Here is an 18,963-nt window from a genome sequence, read left to right on the forward strand (position 1 = left end):
ATGCAGGGGATAAAGAGAGCATGATTACACACTCGCGCCCTCAAATGTCAAGCCGCCGATCACAGTTTTTAAAAAACAGCTAAACGGAATTCATCCTCCATTACTTTGAACATCATAGCCTTGGCTTCGCCCGCTGTGATGTTTGAAATCCTGCTAGGCTCCCGTTAATGAGATAACAGACTTGGAGAGTAATTGTCTGCAATACTGATTATGACTGCCGAGACCCCCCCATCAAGATACTCATGGAGATTTTATTTAGCTATGAAGAGAACATTATTTCTGTCAACTGAAGCAAATGAATGGTAGATACAATCCACTTCCATGTTGCACATTACATGCTACATGCTGCACTAATGAGACGACCTGGTAGAGCCTAAAGAGGGCTATGTGGGGATGACCTGCCATGCATACAGGGACAATTTATTTAATCAATTTTAAACACATACCGGAATTAAAGCTGCATGAGAATATATGCTGACGTACGCTTTATGGATATGGTTGTGTGAATGCTAAAAAACAACAACTTTCGAGCATACAGTATTGTAATTATTCAACACATTGCAAAAAACAATATTTTTTAACAATAGTATTTAATATTATAATCAGAGGTGGGTAGTAACGTGCTACATTTACTCCGTTACATCTACTTGATTGGGATAAATTGTACTTCTAAGAGTAGTTTTAATGCAACATACTTTTACTTTTACTTGAGTATATTTATAGAGAAGAAACACTACTTTTTTTTTACTGATATATACTACAGAGTCATATTTTGTATATGATCCATGCTAACTATTAGCATGCTTTTATTAGCATGGTACAGTTGAGCAGATTTTGCAGGTGTGCACATCACAGGTATATTTTGGTACTTGACGCATGCCAACTTCTAGCATGCTAATAATAGAATGCTAACATTGTTTTGATCATTTTATAGGCATATACCACAGTAATATATTTTGGTACTTGGCAAATGCTAACTTGCATCATGCTTATGCCTACATTAGCATGCCAATGTAGGCATACACACATACTCACACATACAATGCTAACATTAACATGATAACTTTCCTTAGACAATTTTGTAAGCATACACCCTTAAGTCGTATATTTTGATACTTAATGCATGCTAACTGTTAGCAAGCTTCCGTTAGCATTTTGCAGTTACGCGCTTAATTTTTTTTTAAATTTTTTTAAAATTTTTTATACTTTCACTTTTAGGTAAAGTTCTTATTGCATCCTACCACAAAGCCTATCAGACAAAATTAGTAACGGTGGAATGATGTTCACTTTGAATATTGCATGGTCTTACGCGATTAGAAGTACTACAGCAAACAGAAACTGTTGATTCCGTCATGGCTGAAGTTGGGACTTGCAGAACATTTTCTTATATCTGATCAGGAACGGCGCCTTCAAGCACGTTCTGGCCCGAGGCGGCCTCTGCACGAGGCGCACACTCCTCATGAATATTCGTCATGACTAATATATTTCACTTAATTAATGAGAGGCGTGCATAAAAGCCCTGCAGCAACCAACAGAAAATGCTTCAGCTGTTGTCTTCTGAAGGATTTCCTCGCCATGTCGGGCAAAAAAAAAGGTGTGTGTCGGGAGCACGGAGTGTTTCTGCAATAACGGTGATGCAATACAGGAAGGGTTTTGTGATTAAACATTTAGTTGTTTTTTTTAATTAGTGCAAGACAATGGAGGTTGAATTGCTGATGGCCAGCAGTGCAAAACATACTTAATGTCTATTGCAAGGGGGAAAGATGGATGACTAATTATTAAATTGTAAGTTGAATGGAAATCAACCTAATTTATTCTTTGTTGATACACACATTGTGCAACATGTGCACACTTTGCACATGTGTGTGTGTGTGTTTTCTTTATGGATTACACAAAACACGCTAGCTAACTCAGTAAAAAAAAAAAAAAAAAATATATATATATATATATATATATATATATACATATATATATATATAACGTAAGCAGCTAAGTCCGTGACCTTCGATCCCTCAGGCTGTACTGCATCAACAAGCAACATCAGTGTGTAAAGGATATCACCACATGGGCTCAGGAACACTTCAGAAACCCACTGTCAGTAACTACAGTTGGTCACTACATCTGTAAGTGCAAGTTAAAACTCTCCTATGCAAGGCGAAAACCGTTTATCAACAACACCCAGAAACGCCGTCGGCTTCGCTGGGCCTGAGCTCATCTAAGATGGACTGATACAAAGTGGAAAAGTGTTCTGTGGTCTGACGAGTCCACATTTCAAATTGTTTTTGGAAACTGTGGATGTCGTGTCCTCCGGACCAAAGAGGAAAAGAACCATCCGGATTGTTATAGGCGCAAAGTTGAAAAGCCAGCATCTGTGATGGTATGGGGGTGTATTAGTGCCCAAGACATGGGTAACTTACACATCTGTGAAGGCCCCATTAATGCTGAAAGGTACATACAGGTTTTGGAGCAACATATGCTGCCATCCAAGCAACATTACCATGGACGCCCCTGCTTATTTCAGCAAGACAATGCCAAGCCACGTGTTACACCAACGTGGCTTCATAGTAAAAGAGTGCAAGTACTAGACTGGCCTGCCTGTAGTCCAGACCTGTCTCCCATTGAAAATGTGTGGCACATTATGAAGCCTAAAATAGCACAACGGAGACCCCCGGACTGTTGAACAACTTAAGCTGTACATCAAGCAAGAATGGGAAAGAATTCCACCTGAGAAGCTTAAAAAATGTGTCTCCTCAGTTCCCAAACGTTTACTGAGTGTTGTTAAAAGGAAAGGCCATGTAACACAGTGGTGAACATGCCCTTTCCCAACTACTTTGGCACGTGTTGCAGCCATGAAATTCTAAGTTAATTATTATTTGCAAAAAAAAAATAAAGTTTATGAGTTTGAACATCAAATATCTTGTCCTTGTAGTGCATTCAATTGAATATGGGTTGAAAATGATTTGCAAATCATTGTATTCCATTTATATTTACATCTAACACAATTTCCCAACTCATATGGAAACGGGGTTTGTATATATAGTTGAAGTTTCTGTGGTTTATTCGTTACACAGAGTAGAGCGGAATCTACGTCACAATTGAGGCAAACAAACACAATGTAAACTTCCTGGATGTAACACTCAACCTGAACAATAACACATACCGGCCATTTACAAAGCCCGACACCACATTGCAATATGTACACCGTGACAGCAACCACCCGCCTGTCACAACCAGCAACATCCCAGCCGGCATCAACAGGAGACTGTCAGCCCTGTCATCCGACAGGGAATCATTCAACCAAGCAACACCTCCATACCATAAAGCACTCAACGAAAGTGGATAAAAATACACACTCCAATATGACCCACCAGCAACTAAAACAAAACAAAAAACAGGAAACGGGACAACATACTTTGGTATAACACCCCATTCAGCAAAAATGTCTTGCACTCATTGACAGGCACTTCTCCCAAAAACATGTACTCAGGAAGATATTCAACAGGAACACTTTGAAACTGAGCTACAGCTGCATGATGAATATCAAGCAAACCATTGACTCACACAACAAAATGATTTTGAGCACTCACAGACAAGCAACCGCTGAAGACTTTTAACGCCACAGATAGCTGCAATTGCAGACAAAGGCTTAACTGCCCACTCAACGGAAACTGCTTAAAAACATCAGTTGTTTACCAAGCCAGCGTCACCCGCAAGGACAACTCAAACACAGAGACATACATTAGACTCACAGAAAACACCCTTAAAACCCGTTATAACAATCACACAGTACCATTCCGTAGGCCCCAACTCAGGAACTTCACAGAGCTGAGCAAATACATATGGACACTTAAAGACAAAACAATTGATTACACTATTGCATGGCGAATTGTTGCATAGAGCTCACCATACAGCAGTGCAACCTGTGCCTGAAATATATTTTTTTAAATTATATACCAACCCAGCATGTCCACTTTAAACAAACGCAACAAACTGGTCTCATCATGCTGGCACAGAATGGCCACACCCCCATGTAATGTACCCTATATATATATCTGTAGCAACCACAGACACTTCAATAAAATCCCCTGAAGAGCAGGGAAACCTGCAAAACAGGCTTGTCGGGATGAAATAGCCTCTGTGTTTTTTCCTGACCTAACGTATATATTATATAATATGTATATATAACGTTTTTCTTCCAATTGTGGTCTCTTGGTTGTCTGCAAAAAACTGTGTGCTTAACCTTGAGTGAGGAATGTAAGAAAGAGAGATAATGGGCATGTGTTTTGGCTAGAGGGACATGACTGCCAGGGTGGGAGGAAGAGAGACTTAAGAGGGGAGAGGGTTTTTCGGGGGGGGGGGGCAGACCATCTTGGCGGCGCGATTGAAAGTTCTATGCTGGACTGGTCTCAATGTATATGCAAAGCTTTGCAAATATATTACAAAATACCTATTCTGTCTCTGGTGGTTTTTCTACTCAGCTTTAAGTGTCGTAAAGAGCTTGGGAGCGACTTGTGACTTGAATTCCCTGGGAGGAACAACTGGTCCAAACGCAACAATATATATATATATATATATATATATATATATATATATATATATATATATATATATATATATATATATATATATATATATATATATACATATATATATATATATATATAGTAACACTTTAGTATGGGGAACATATGAACCATTAATTAGTTGCTTATTAACATGCAAATTAATAACATATTGGCTGTTAATTAGTCATTATTAAGTAATTATTAATGCCTTATTCTGCATGACCTTATTATACAACCAGTAAGCCATTAACTAAGAGTCTTCCCCAACCCTAACCCTAACCCTACCCCTAACCCTAACCCAGGCCCTGACCCTAACCCTTACCCTAACACCAACCCCATGTTAATAAGCAACTAACTAATGGTTCATATGTTCCCCATACAAAAGTGTTACCATATATATATATATATATATATATATATATATACATTTATATATATATAGTATGTTGACTCCTACCTTGTTTACTTCCGTGACGACCTTCTTAAAGTTTTGTAATCAATCAAAAACATTAAACAGCTCAAATGCGGAAAATATGGATAAGTGTGGAGAGAGTGTTTTACATGTTTGCCATGATACACTCTAATAGATTTAAATGGGTGTAATTAAAAAAAATGTTTATGGTGTTTGGACATTTTTCATAATATCCACAATGTTCAGTGAGCAGGTTGTGTAATGTGTGACCGTGAATCTTTATGTTAGTTGCATTTTTTTCATTTTTTTTGCATTATGACTCGGGATGGTTGTTTGCATAGGTCATATAAGTACATGCTGTGCTATAATACATTTTATGGGTCACTGATCTGATTTAGTCATATTGTCCACAATATAGGCGCAAATATGTAGCATTCAGATTCAGACTGGTTTTTTTTTGTGCACTTTGTTGAACTCATAACACGCGTTGGTCGTAGTTTGGATACCCTTGCAATAGTCGATTAAGTATTGAGACAGACCGACTATAAACCTCTCTGAAAGAGATTTATTTCTTTTTTGGCAAATGTAAAAATGCAATAACCTTCCAAAGCACCGTACAATTGTGTTGCAGTAATGTTATTTTAATGACACACTCAGCATGTAATGCAACTCCGTCAAGTCGGTCAATTAGGGATGATTACGCCGCGATACAATATTGGACTCGGGACATGTTGACATGACGCACGGGGGCTCTCGCCCAATGACGCGTTATAAAGGACCATCAAAATCAGAGACAGTTTATTTTCCCATTTCACACACAATGAGCAGTTTACAGCTCCGAGGTGGAGAACGTGTCCCAAATCACATCGACGACTGCTCATTTTTTATTTATTTTTTTTACCGTTCCTTTCACAGTAAACACTGCCTGTAATAATCCTCGCTAACTATGTAATGTTTCATCAGAGTGTTTTTAATGCATTTTTTATGCACTGCAAGGAGCAGCAAAGAGGAATAATGCAACTTTCAGTGAACAAACATCTGCTTCCCTCATATCCAATGGGCCGGTGTGCAAAAACATGTTTTTCCCCTCCATTTCCGTAACGTCATGTCATGTTTGAGAATGCTTGACAGACACAAATACAGTATGAGAGTGGAATAACAAATATTTCTATATTTGCCAATTTCTTTCCTGCACCAAATTTGTTTTTGTGTCTCAGTCCAACACGCAACCTTAGAAATCATTTGTGATGTTTTTAGATGAATCCGACACAGTGGGGAGGAAATAATAACCCTGTTTGACAAGCCTCGTTTGTTTATCCCATCCTTCGCTGCAAGATTATTTCATCATTTTAGCCTCCTGGACAGCTGACAGGCAAACACCTTGAATTTATTCAAACACAAATATATTAATTATGCGTCGTAAGCAGCGCTGACATGGTGTGAAATTAAATCTAATCTGCGTTGAAGTGTAGCAGATCAGACTAATAATTTATGTCGTTTTGTAAAGTGCTTTTCAATGTTGTTGTGTCATACCGGATAGGAATTACTTAAAAGAAAAGACATTATTGTAATTAGTATGGAGCAATCCCATTTTCTGTGTCATGTCTCACAAAGGCTTTTACTAAGACCGAGCTGGTGTTGGACACAGCGGGGGGCTTTATTTATTGCTATTAAGAAACCACACTCACTGAAAATAATGTGGGCGACTGTGGGATTTGCTAACACGTTTGGAGGGCCGTTGTACAAGCTACATAATAGAAGATTTGTAATGTAATGTAACATTTTTATTTTGTTGTTTATCTGTTTTATTACTATTGCAGATTTTTGGTTTTTTTCCGTTGTGTCTTAATTTGTAGCTGTATGAAGAAATTCCAGAGCCCCCCATACCCTGTTGCAAGTCTGGTGGCTTCTATATCGTAACATGTGTACGTGTGCTTATCGTGGCTTTCAAGTTTTTTTTCCGCCTGCGCCCAGCCTGTGCTTCCAAAGGAGCTCAGTCTGAGATTTTTTTTTTAACCCATCCTCCCCGCTCCCCAGTGTCCACCTTTTCACCTCACCTTTTACGGTGACAGCGTTCTGTCTACCTGAACAAGGTATGTCTTCTCTTGAACAGGTTTGTTGTACTTAACTTCCTAAATATCTCTGCAATGCATCCACGGTTTGACAAAAAAAAAAAAATTGGGACATATGCAGATCCCAAGTACACAACAGCAGGTACCAATAGGTAAGAAAAGTTGGTTTTGCATATTAGGGCCAATTTAACTTGATCCGTCATTTTATGTGGCCTGCAAAAAGTATATATATTTCTTAAAATTTTGACAGCAGCCCCGCCTCCAGAGGCCCTCCCATACCCTGTTGCAAGTCTAGTGGCTTCTAGGTTGTAACGTGAATGTGTGCTTATCGTGGCTCTCAAGTTGGGTTTTTTTTCCGCACCCAGCCTGAGCTTCCAAAGGAGCTCAGTCTGGGATCTTTTTTTTTTTTTTTACTCATCCTCCCCGCCTCCCCAGTGTTCACCTTTTCCCCTCACTTTTGATAGAGTGCCGCAAGTGGCGACCCATCAGCGTTCCTGTCCTGTCTACCTGAACAATGTATGTCTCCTCTTGAACGGGTTTGTTGTACTTAACTTCCTAAATATCTCCGCAATGCCTCCATGGTTTGACAAAAAAAAAAAGAGTGACATATGCAGATCCTGAGTACACAACAAACAGGTAAGAAAAGTTGGTTTTGCATAATAGGGGCGTTTTAACATGATGTCATTTCTCGTGGCCTGCAAAAGAAAATATTTATTTCAATTTTGACAGAACATTTTTGAAATTTCTCATGTTCTACAATATATGTCAGTATAATAATCAAAAACAGTTGCCTATACAAATTGTGTAACGATACACAATATATGTTTACATTCACTTTGACAAGTTGTTTGAAATGTCAGTGCAACGGGTTTGTTGTACCGTATTTTTCGGAGTATAAATCGCACCGGAGTATAAGTCGCACCTGCCGAAAATGCATAATAAAGAAGGAAAAAAAACATTATGCAACTTTCATAAACTATGAAAAAAAACTGCGTCCAAAATATACGGTACTTAACTTCCTAAATATCTCCGCAATGCATCCACGGTTTGACTAAAAAAAAATTGGGACACATGCAGATCCCAAGTACACAACAGCAGGCACCAATAGGTAAGAAATGTTGGTTTTGCATAATAGGGCCACTTTATCATGATCTGTCATGTCATTTTATGTGGCCTGCAAAAGAAAGTATTTATTTCAATTTTGACAGAAAAATGTTGCAATTGCTCCAGTTCTACAATATATGTCAAAATAATAATCAAAAACAGTTGCCTATACAAATTGTGTAACAATACACAATATATGTTTACATTCATTCTGACAAGGGCAGCCATCTTTGCTAAAAAAAACAAGCAAAAAACTAGATTGACACCCCTGGCCTAGCTTGTAGCAAAATACAAACTGTACATTTTGGAGATAAACCTTTTTTTTCCTATAGTACAATGTTCAAATGTCCCTGCAGTACCACAAGCACCTGCTGTTGTTTGTCTGTACATGGTGCAATCGTATGTGTGCAATATGTATTATTACTATTGCTATTTTTTGGGGGTTTTAGTTGTGTTTAGCAGCTGGTTTCATGTGCTATTTTGATGTTTTTTATTTCTTAAAGGACGGCAGCCCCGCCTCCGGAGGCACTACCATACCCTGTTGCAAGTCTCGTGGCTTCTATGTCGTAACATGTGAATGTGTGCTTATCGTGGCTCTCAAGTTGTTGTTTTTTCCGCACCCAGCCTGAGCTGCCAAAGGAGCTCAGTGTGGGAACTTTTTTTTTTTTTACTCATCCTCCCCGCAACACAGTGTCCACGTATGTGTGCAATATGTATTATTACTATTGCTAAATTATTGCGTTTTTCGTTGTTTTACTTTGTAGCTGTATGTAGAAATTGCACTTTTGAAGTAGCAGCTGGTTGCATGTGCTCTTTTGATGTTTTTTATTTCTTAAAGGGCAGTAGCCCCGCCTCCGGAGGCCCCCCTCATACCCTGTTGCAAGTCTTGTGGCTTCTGTGTCGTATCATGTGTATGTGTGCAATTGCTCAAGTTCTACAATATATGTCAATGTAATAATCAAAAACAGTTACCTATGCAAATTGTGTAACAATAAACAAAATATGTTTACATTCACTTTGACAAGCGGCCCTCTAAGGGCAGCCATTTTTGCTAAAAAAAAAACCCAAAAACGAGTTTGACACCCCTGGCCTAGCTTGTAGCAAAATACAAACTGTACGTTAAACCTTTTTTTTTTGCTACAGTACAATGTTCAAATGTCCCTGCAGTACCACAAGCACCTGCTGTTGTTTGTCTATACATGGTGCAATCGTATGTGTGCAATATGTATTATTATTATTGCTAATTTATTGCGTTTTTCGTTGTTTTACTTTGTAGCTGTATGTAGAAATTGCACCTTTGAAGTAGCAGCTGGTTGCATGTTCTCTTTTGATGTTTTTTATTTCTTAAAAGGCCCCCCTCATACCCTGTTGCAAGTCTTGTGGCTTCTGTGTCGTAACATGTGTATGTGTGCAATTGCTCAAGTTCTACAATATATGTCAATATAATAATCAAAAACAGTTGCCTATGCAAATTGTGTGACAATAAACAAAATATGTTTACATTCACGTTTGACAAGCAGCCATTTTTGCTAAAACAAAAACCAGTTTGACACCCCTGGCCGAGCAAAATATAAACTGTACATTTGGGAGTTAAACCTTTTGTTTCCTACAGTGCAATGTTTAAATGTCCCTGCAGTACCACAAGCACCTGCTGCAGAGATACTGTATATGATAATAATACAGCACTTATGAAATGTGATTATCAAGAAGAGCATGAACAGAGTAATGGAATGTTGCCCCAAGGGGTTGTTGCTTTTCCTACACAACGTTGTCATGCTTATTTTCTACACTGCCCTTGCTGCTCACCTTGACGTGAGGAGAACTCAGTTAAGGCGTGTGCAGGGTCACAGGGGACAATACATATTGATTGCTTGTCACAGCATTTAGCCGGAATAGCATGGATTTCCATACAATTAGCAGGAAAACCTGCCATAACACACATTTTGCATTGGCCATTTTTTTTGTAGATGCAGCTAAAAAAAAATCCACTTCACACAGCTACACCACGGTACCTCTGCTTGGAGAGTTTTCAGATACCGCGGTACCTCGACTTAAGAGTGTTTTTTAAATTGTAACAGTATTAGCATTAGACTGTGTAACGAGGCAGTTAGAGCGTAGCACTGGTAGTCTGCACCACATTTATCCATGAAAATATGACGAGGATGCTGATGATGTGTTTGACAGAGAAACAGCTCGAAGGAAATACCGTAGAAGTCCACTCTCTAACTTAAATGCTGTAATAATATATTTAGGAACGAGTACCAAATGTGGTACTTTCATAGGTACTGACTGAAGTCCGTTCACGTAAATTCAAACCGGGCCATATTTCGATACCTTTGGTGCATGTGACGGCACATCCATTGCATCGGTTCAAGCGCTTGGCCGGGAAACAAGCAGTCAAGCACACAGAGGGGACTCAGCCAGACTAGGTAATGTTACAAATGTCCATGCCAACAAAGCAAGGCGATGGCACTCAAAAGTAAGGTAAGGCTCCACTTTTCAAAATGCGCTAACCCGATGGTAATTGTTGGATTCGCCACAGACATGCTACCGATAAGCATTGGCGATTTTACATGGCGATGAAAACACCTCCAAATTTAGTAATGAAGACTACGACTAAAATGCACGTTACAATTAAACATAATAATAATAAGTACGTTACTTACAGTGTTAACACATTGTAATGTGCAACAAAAGACTGTATTAAACTTAATGGCATAGACTACTTCCTGGCAAAGGCAACACACCGTGGTCTATACACTACACACTGCCATCTAAAGTCTTAGAATTGCAGCTGCATGCAAATTCTACCTTATAATACTTGCAAATGAGACTCCGAAATGACAACAACAGCAAATTTTTAACTATTTGTTAAATGTTAAATTAAAAAAAAAAATTGTATTATTAAATAAAATGACATGTACTAACACATGAACAAACACAGAAGTGCAAACAATTTGTACCGTCGAGTACTGATATCGATTCCCAGGCAGAGGTAATTAATACGGTATCGAATCAATTGTGAAAAGTACACAACCCTAATTCCATTACTTCATAAAACTAGTTGTTTGTACTGCATTCTATTGTATTGTTTTTTTTCCATACAATATTACTTATCTAAAAGTTAATTCCTCTTTTTAAAAAACATGTTACATGTTAAAATTGTGTTTTTTCAAATAATTTCAATGGGTGTTGTTGATTTTAGATACAAGTGTTTTGAGTTCAGAGCGCAGTCATATAAATAAATGGAGGTGTGTGTGTGTGTGGATGTGACCCAGGTACCTCAGATACCTCAGTATCATGCTTCAAACCTCAATTCGAAAATTGCATAAATTAGCTGCACCGTTTTATAAGCTGCAGGCTTCAAAGTGTAGGAAAAAAGTATCAACTTATTTAATTTTAATGCAAATCCATGCACATTAAACCCTTTCTGTTACAAACTAAAAAACAAGGTCAATAAAGTTATTCATTGTTGTAAATTAATATGTATTTATGTTTTTTGTTGTTGTTTTCTGTCATGTTAATAAGGATACAACGTTATGCAGAGGTGTACTTATAAGAATTTAATAGAAAAAAATGATGCTATTTATTGTCAAGGCGGGGAGTGTAAAGTGCAAAATGTTTTCTTCTTCCAGGGGTGCGTAACAGAAAATAATTGAGAAGCACTGGATTGAGACAACAGAGTTTCCGCTTGTGCATCATTAGAGTCTCAATGCATGCATTTAGATCATTTTGCATGCATTGCCACTAAATATGCTACTTTTGAAATTTACTACGGCCCTTTTTTGTGCTAACGTTTCACACTAAATCCGCCTTCTGAGCTAAAACAGTAGTCCAATTAAATATGGATGCTTGTCTCCATCGTTCCGTTCTCCTTAATAAAGTGGTAATGTTATTATCTGCAGTCGCAGGAAAAGACTACTCCTCGGATTGTACAGCTCAAGGCCATAAAGCTTAGGCCCGCAATTCGCTTTTTAATGAAAGCATGTTCTATTAATGTGTTCTGTCAGTAAACATGCGCAGTGCATTTATATTCCCGGTGCCTGGGCGCGTAGTCACCCTGGGGAAAATGGAATCGATGCATCTCCGGAGAACACACGGAGCTTAAAGAACAGCGGCATAAAGCGGAGATAGAAATCACTGTGGACAGTCGTATGGTCTTCCTGTAAGCGGAAAGGAATTCTCCTCACGTCGAAGCTTAAATATAAACACAGGGACAATTACAAATGGAAGGAAACTTACAAGGCCCCTTCCCAAACCGCGTTTGAAGGGCTTATTAAAACGGCCAGCCCTACAACGTGACCCCCATTTTTAGAAAAGCTAACATACGCGAGGAGGGTTGCCAAGGTTTCCCAGCTCGTCACACCTGAGCTCAACAATCATTACATGTATAATTGGAATTGGATTTGATTAAATTTTCATTAAACATATAATGTGTCTGCGGGGAAATGTGGCTTTTCCCAATGTTACAATTTTTGAAGAGTATATGTCGCAAGTCATGCATGAAATTAATGGCAGCTCCTTTTGATCAGTCCTAACCGGGCCCGAGTGTATTGTGTACGAACTGCGGGTTAGAGGGGGGGGAGAAAAAAAAAAAGTATGGATCAGCAATGTGCAGACAAGGAGCGGGGAGGTAGTTACATGAGTTGGGCACAGCCAACAGCTCGTGACGGGCAAGCCGTCTGATTTAATGGTTAGTCGAGCAAACGCAGACACAATTAAATCAATACAGTTGAAGTACCACCCAGGATGAAGACTGACTATGTCAGATGCGGACATGTAGCAACATCAAAACATTTAGAACTTTTAAAAAGTAACATAGGCTTCTTCACACAATAGAGTGGGATATCCACTTGGGATTTTTTTAAATCAAATCCGATCTTTTTAGTTGCTGTTCACATGACAAACAAAATGTGGTTTCTAATGTGAATGCAATCTGACCCGCATGCGAACATGACGTTGGTCTCGATACTGGCTCATTTGTGGCAATTTCAAGGATTTTATTTATTTATTTATTTTATATATATTTTTATATATATATATATATATATATATATATATATATAAAAATAGGTATTTATATATATATATACATACAAATACATGTATATATGTATGTACACATTTGTATACATATATGCATGTATATACTAGGGTTGTCCGGATGCCAATACTTTGGTACTGGTACCGGTACCAAAATGTGTTTCATTACTTTTCTAAATATAGATGACCACAAAAAATGGCATTATTGGCTTTATTTTAACAACAAAATCATGGTACATTAAACATATGTTTCTTATTGCAATTGTGTCCTTAAATAAATAACTTTTATTTTATTAGTAAGTAAGCAAACAAAGGCTCCTAATTTAGCTGCTGACATATGCAGTAACATATTGTGTCATTTTCCACTCTATTATTTTGTCAACATTATGAGGGACAAGTGGTAGAAAATGAATTATTAATCTACTTGTTCATTTACTGTTAATATCTGCTTACTTTCTCTTCTAACATGTTCTATCTACACTTCTGTTAAAATGTAATAATCATTTATTCTTCTGTTGTTTGGATACTTTACATTAGTTTTGGATGAGACAACAGATTTGGGTATCGATCCGATACCAAGTAGTTACAGGATCATACGATGGTCATAATTTAAGTCCTCATGTGTCTAGGGACGTATTTCCTTTTACATTTTCAAAAAAACAAAAAAAGATTTTGTTATGCAAAAAAAATATCAATGTAATCATAGTAGTATCGACTAGATACGCTCCTGTACTTGGTATCATTACAGTGGATGTCAGGTGTAGATCCACCAATGCCGTTTGTTTACCGGTGAGCTACGGTGTGTAGTGAAGCATGTTTAGCTATTCCTCGTCCTGCAGGGATGATACTTGTAAGAAACTTACTTTATTTTGTCGCTATGGAGACCAGGATTAGTCATTTAGAAGTAGCTAAAACACTGCAGACTGCGGCTGGACATTAGTCGTGTCTTAAAGCACCTCTTCCTGAGGGCGTTTCAGTGTTATAACTTCACCTTTATCGTTAGTTTTTAAGCCAAAATGCGTCCGTTGTAACGGCGGGGTCGCATCGTGATGCGGGTGTTGTTCTCCCAAGGATGCAGACGGCTTCGGACACAGCTTGCAGGTAGGAATATGATTTATTTAAAATATAAATCATACGGTGGATAAACAAAAGACATGCACGTAGCACAAAAGGCAATAACAAAAAGGGCTAGCGTGGGAGCTAGCAAACCAAAATAGCCTAGCGTGAAAACTAGCAGCTAAAGAACAGGAAATAATCGTCGTCATCAGTTGTGTAAGAACAAACTAGAAAGCCAGACCGAGTGAGGCCAGAGCAAAGACTAAATAGCCCTCTGATTAGCAGAGGTGGGACCAAGTCATTGTTTTGCAAGTCACAAGTAAGTCTCAAGTCTTTGCCCTCAAGTCCGAGTCAAGTCCCGAGTCAAGACAGGCAAGCCCCGAGTCAAGTCCAAAGTCAAGACTGGAAAGTCTCAAGTCAAGTCCTAAGTCCTGCATTTTGAGTTTCGAGTCCTTTCAAGTCCTTTTAACCACAGACTAATATATTAACACAGATTGTGTATGCTTTTCAAACGCTGTATTTATTTATTAAAACAAGTGCATTTTAAATTGCAGGAAAGAAAATTGTGCTGACATTGCACTTTATAATAGCACTATTAACGAGTCATTTTAAACATTAACTCATTCCTTTACAGAACAAACACATTGAAAAATAAAGTGCAAATGTACTTATTTGTACAAAAGTGTTAACATTGAAAAAACATGACATATACGTGAACATAACAAAAAAGTTGTACTTTTTATATGTCAGGGCCCTATGCTGCATTGCATCTGCAAAAGACCAAATTAGCCAAGAGTCTGTCAGTCATTTGTGCACGATGGGGGCGTAGTATGATGCCACCATGGCTGAAAACTCGCTCCACTGGAGCACTGGAGGCAGGCACTGCCAAGACTCTCATGGCCACTCGGAACAGTGAAGGAAGAGTCTTCATGTTCAATGCCCAGAACAAAAGGGGGAGAGAGTTTTTTTGGGTTGGTGCACTACTTGTAAGTGTATCTTGTGTTTTTTATGTTGATTTAATTTAAAAATAAAAAATAAATATTTCTTGTGCGGCCCGATACCAATCGATCCACGGACCAGAACCGGGCCGCGGCCCGGTGGTTGGGGACCACTGAGGTAAACAACCAACAGTATGTCAGAAAGCTAGCTAAAACGGTACACATATTCATAATATAGTATACATTTTAACTGACCTTTATTTTACTATTTTTGTCTTTTTTTTAGGTGGCTAAAATACGCGGTGCTGCTGACCGCCGTCTAACGTTACGTGTGATATATTGACTAACGTAACCCTGCTTAAAAAAATCACTGAACAAAAAGTATGAATAAGGTAGTGAACTGCAACAGATTCCCGTGTTTGCAATAACGTTATAACGTTAGCAGTGAGTTTACAGCCTCACTGATTTAACTACACAGCAAATAAAAGTCACGTTACTTAGCCAATAAACGTTATCTTACATTCAAAACTTACCGTTCTTTGTGCAACTTCAAATGCCAGACGAAGTTGGAAGTTGTTGCCTCTCCATCAGTAATTTTCGAACCGCATGTGTTGCATACTGCAAACTGTTTTGTGTTGACCACCTCGTAATTTTTATACCCAAACGAAATTATTTTAGGCATCATTTTTTGTTCACTGGCGTGTGGTTTGGACATGTCTTCTTCGTTGGTTGTCCTGCAATTTGATTGGATGAATGCTGTGTGATGAAAACAAAGTAGATCTAATTTGATTGGTTGTTGTACTGAGACCAGACCAGCTGACACACGCAACGCTGATAGACAAGTACACAATGAAAAATACGGAGCGCTCCCGAATAACTTTTTCATCTTTGGGTTTTGGGGAAAGTAGCAAGTCATGTCAAGTCATGTCAATTCAAAAGGCTCAAGTCCAAGTGAAGTCACAAGTCATTGATGTTAAAGTCTAAGTCGAGTTGCAAGTCGTTTTACATTTTATCAAGTCGAGTCTAAAGTCATCAAATTCATGACTCGAGTCTGACTCGAGTCCAAGTCATGTGACTCGAGTCCACACCTCTGCTGATTAGTGCCCGGGCAACAGGTGCGCGTCCCGAACACTAACCAGAGGCAGGTGCGTACAATCTGCCGTCATGGCAACAGAAACAAACGAAACTCAAGGTGCTGAAAACACATGTGACTCAAACATAAACAAACTATGATCCGGGCAGCGGATCGTAACATCCGTTCTCCCTTTTCTGTCTACACACTGTGTCTGCTTGTAAGTACTCTGTGATTGTGTGCTGCCGAACATGCTCGTCTGCTCGTAAAACCAGCAACGTTACGACGTGACAACGACGCGCCGTCATACACGTTAAAATACATTTATATTTATATGTATATGTATATATATATATACATTTTTATATACATATGCATATATATATATATATATCTTTGTATATATATATATTTATATATACATATATATATATATATATATATTTATATATATATATATATATACATATATATATATATATATATATACATATATATATATATATATATATATATTTATATATATATATATATATACATATATATATATATATATACATTTATATATACATATATATATATATATATATATATATACATATATATATAAATATATATATATATATATATATATATATATGTATGTACAAATATATATATACACATATATATATATATATACATATATATATATGTGTATATATATATATATATATATATATATATATATATATATATATATATATATATATATATATATATATTTATACATACATATATATATATGTATATATATATATATATATATATATATATATATATATATATATATATATATATATATATATATATATATATAAATATGACCTCATCATTCTGAGGTAACCATTTAATCTGCATTTATGCATCATTAATGCAATATTTTTTTCACTGTAGTTAACGCATTCACTTTGACAGCTTTAGTTATTTTATTCGCAAACAACCAGATTGGAGACTTTGGCCAGATTTCCCAGCTATACGCCCACTCAGCTCCGAAAAGGCGATGTTTTGTTTTTTTAAGTGGATAATTACACAAAGAAGCAGTCTCAGTCCGATATGTAACTTCAAGCCTCTGCGTGTCGATGATGACAACATTGCCGTTAAACACAAAGTTCATGGGATAAGTACACTGTGGGAGCAGGGCATTTTCCACAATAACAGATGGCACATAACTATTATCCACCAACACATGAAGTCAAGGATCATAATGACCTTCCACATGGGAAATCACTTGTGTTCTGCCTGCACTGAATCATAAAATGAGTGTAAACATCATTTATTATCAACACTTTTTTTGCCAAGTGCCATCGACGGTCATTTCGACACATTGTTCCACATTACCAGTTGTTTTATTATGTACTTTGTATGACTAAAGAGTAAAATAAAGGTTAACTTTTACAGCCGATTCTTTATGCAGAGCTTATTTACTGTACGTTTTATCGCCTGCTGGTATAGAAACCTCCTGGTGTAGGACAATTATCACTCAGATGATCCAGCAACATTGTAACATGAACACGGTCTACTTAAAAAAACATGATCTTCTATATGGTAAACCAGGGACCTCAAACTCGCAGTCCGTGGGCCAACTTCGTAGTTTGGTTTCATAGTTATGTAAAGAATATTCTGGCAATCTTGAATTCTACTAGAAAGATCCCCAGCTACAACTAGAAAATGCCATTTCGTGAGAAATTGCGTGTGGATGCTGAAAATCTGAAGCCGAACTAGAATTTTAATGTTTAGCACGCTAGCCAAATAGCGTCAGGTAACAAAAAAAAATATGACAATCTGGAGAAATCACTGCACTAAGGCCGAAAACCAACATTGAATGCCCGTGATCTTCGATCCCTCTTGTGCTACTGCATCAAAAACCGACATCAGTGTGTAAAGGATATCACCGCATGGGCTCAGGAACACTTCAGAAAACCACTGTCAGTAACTACATCTGTAAGTGCAAGTTAAAACTCTACTATGCAAAGCCAAAGGTATTTATCAACAACACCCAGAAACGCCGCCGGCTTCGCTAGGCCCGAGCTCATCTAAGATGGACTGATGCAACGTGTGAAAGCGTTCTGTGGTCTGAAGTGTCCACATTTCAAATTGTTTTTGGAAACTGTGGACGTCATGTCGTCCGGACCAAAGAGGAAAATAACCATCCGGACTGTTATAGGCGCAAAGTTCAAAAGCCAGCATCTGTGATGGTATGGGGGTGTATTAGTGCCCAAGGCATGGGTAACTTACACATCTGTAAAGGTACATACAGGTTTTGGAGCAACATATGTTGCCATCCAAGCAACGTTATCATGGACGCCCCTGCTTATTTCAGCAAGACAATGCCAAGCCACGTGTTACAACAACGTGGCTTCATAGTAAAAGAGTGCGGGTACTAGACTGGCCTGCCTGTAGTCCAGACCTGTCTCCCATTGAAAATGTGTGGCACAATATGAAGCCTAAAATACCACAACGGAGACCTCGGACTGTTGAACAACTTAAACTGTACATCAAGCAAGAATTGGAAAAATTCCACCTGAAAAGCTTCAAAAATGGGTTTCCTCAGTTCCCAAATGTTTACTGAAGGAAAGGCCATGTAACACAGTGGTAAAAATGCCCCTGTGTCAACTTTTTTGCAATGTGTTGCTGCCATTAAAATAAGTTAATGATTATT

The 18,963-nt window shown here is 37.8% G+C and overlaps 1 protein-coding gene across 2 annotated transcripts in view; it reads right to left on the bottom strand.

Moving 5' to 3' along the window:
• Positions 1-18,963, bottom strand: part of LOC133615912 (protein kinase C-binding protein NELL1-like) — a 547,026-nt gene that overhangs the window by 119,827 nt on the left and 408,236 nt on the right. The window lies entirely within an intron of this gene.

The sequence above is a fragment of the Nerophis lumbriciformis genome, linkage group LG15, assembly GCF_033978685.3.
Source record: "Nerophis lumbriciformis linkage group LG15, RoL_Nlum_v2.1, whole genome shotgun sequence".
Lineage (NCBI taxonomy): Eukaryota > Metazoa > Chordata > Actinopteri > Syngnathiformes > Syngnathidae > Nerophis > Nerophis lumbriciformis.